The sequence below is a fragment of the Neophocaena asiaeorientalis genome, unplaced genomic scaffold, assembly GCF_003031525.2.
Source record: "Neophocaena asiaeorientalis asiaeorientalis breed wild unplaced genomic scaffold, Neophocaena_asiaeorientalis_V1.1 scaffold46, whole genome shotgun sequence".
Classification (NCBI taxonomy): Eukaryota; Metazoa; Chordata; class Mammalia; order Artiodactyla; family Phocoenidae; genus Neophocaena; species Neophocaena asiaeorientalis.
This window is the reverse complement of record NW_020175393.1, coordinates 4,622,385-4,624,873: the sequence shown is the minus strand read 5'-3', so window position 1 is coordinate 4,624,873 and position 2,489 is coordinate 4,622,385.

Sequence of the window (2,489 nt, the reverse complement as noted above, 5' to 3'; positions counted from 1 at the left end):
CCAGAAGCCGATTGATCTGCATAACACGGCGCGCGACGCCCACGCCCCCGCCCAGCTCTTGCGGTCAGAATGGTCTCTACGCCGCCACGACGTGGCGGGAAGGAAAAGGCGCCAAAATGGAGGGGGAGGGGCGCGGGGCGTGCGGGTAGGCGGGAGCTGGGTGTCGAGCCGCTAGGGAGGAAGGATGGGGAGGGGCGTATCGATTCAAACCCAAACAATAACAAAGCCATCAAAGGCCGCCCGAGGCCGGCTCTGTAGCTCTCCATTTCTCGGGGTTTTTGGGTCAAGGGCTCGAGCTGCAGCATAACAAGTTGCGCAGAGACGACGGGCGTTGGTGTCTCAGGCCGGGCGGCCGGCGCGCCGGGGTGTGAGGGACTGTGTGTGTGGGGATGCCGACGAGGGTGGTCTTTATGTGTGACTCAGACGCAAGACCTCCAAGTCGGCTTGGGTGGGTTGACCACGCGCTGTGGGCTCGGGTTGGATCTCCCGGGGGTTGTGTGTTGGGAGCGCGTAGGGGGCGAAAGATCTGCAAGATATGAGTCACGGCGGCTTCACGGAGGGAGTGGAGGTGTCACAGGCCTGGAATAAAACGGGGAGAGCTCCGCTCACTCGGGGGAGGGGTCCAGATCGCGGTTGTCACAGCCGGTGAAAAGATCAGCCCCCAGATTCCCTAGCAGATTTTTATTTTTAAAATGCTGAAAGGTTCCAGTGAATCCTGATGCCTAAGAAGTGATGTGTGTCAGAGTGCCCTGTAAAGAGGAAATCACGAAGCAAATGTTAGTATTGTGATGCCAGATGCTGTCTCAGCCCCTTCTGTGAGGGCGGGAGAGAGAAGAAAATTCCTCATCTAAAGCGAGGGTGGGAGGGCGCGCTTGACTTAATCAGAGTTTTCACGTTGTATTCACCTTTTCATCAGCCTGTTATTACCAGTCAGGCAATACTAGCAATTATTGGCTGCCTCCGAGTCTTGACTCAAAGGAAATCCGCCCCCCTGCCCGCCTTGGAAATAACATGGAAACTGACCAATTCGACTTTCATCCTTTGTCCTTTTAAACTTCTTGTAGAGTTGATAACGACGTGTGAAATGAGTAAATTAAAATTCTATGTAATCCATAAATTGAATTGTCAGGACCTAAGTAATTGAAAGCTAACTACATCCTATTTTAATTTTTTTCAAGTTCCTGCCACTTAAAGGAAAAATGAGGAGATCCAAGGATCTGAATAGCTGCAGTCATTAATGAATTTAAATGTTTCATTAAAAGTTTTCTACAGCACTTGTTATATAAAAATGCCCAGATATTTCACAACTTAATTTATCTCGTGAAATATTACATATTTTCTTTTTGTTTGTGTACTGTGGCCTAATTCATTCATTTTTGATGACTAGGAGAAAACCCAAGGGAACAAAAATTATTCCTTCTTTTACAGATAGGAAAATGAAACATAAATAGGATGATACAGGGTCATACAACAGCTAAGAGAGGAAGAGATGAAATGACCCAAATTCAACTCCTGAATGTTCAAAGCTTTCCTCTTATTGGGGTCTAAAACTGTCCTTAGCACTGAGTAAGACATCAAGTATCAATGTACGTGACCCCCACCTCTGTCCCCTCTACCCCTCCTTTCCTTTCATAAGCCCTACTGGACTGTTCTCACTTGTTCCCACTCACCTAGCACTTTCCACACTTTCTGCCTTTGTAGAGGCAGTCAACCTGTTCTGAGAATATCGTCTCCTCTTCACTTTTATTTAGTCTTTCCAGACTTCAGGACACAATTGTAGTTCCACCCCAGATTGCTAAAGAAACACCAAGCATTCTTTCACTGTCTATTCCACTTATCTGACAATCATGTGTTTCTTTTTTTTTTTGGTTTTTAAAAAAAATCTATTAACTTTTCAGTTATTTATATCTTGTCTTCCCATTCCTTGAATGAATACTTTATCCAACATTTGTTAATGAAGGGGAAGATCAAAATGGGTCTCAATGAAAAGGTCATGATTAAAGTCAATTTATACCAAATTTAAGTGAATTAAGTGGGCTTAGGCAAAATAAAATAAAGGTTAAGAACAACATTTAACCTGAGTTAGCCTGCTTTCAGACCTGGGATCTGGCACCTACTAGTTATGTGACATTCGTCAAGTTACTTAACCTTTCTAAGCTTTAGACTTTGAATGGAGATAATAATAGCGCCTACGTCATAGGGCTGTTGTAAGATACAAATAAAATTCTGCACGTAGGGCTTCCCTGGTGGCGCAGTGGTTGAGAATCCGCCTGCCAGTGCAGGGGACACGAGTTCAAGCCCTGGTCCAGGAAGATCCCACATGCCGCGGAGCAACTAAGCCCGTGTGCCACAACTACTGAACCCCACACCTAGAGCTCATGCTCCACAACAAGAGAAGCCACCGCAATGAGAAGCCCGCACACCGCAACGAAGAGCAGCCGCCGCTCGCCGCAAGTAGAGAAAGCCTGCGCACAGCAACGAACACCCAA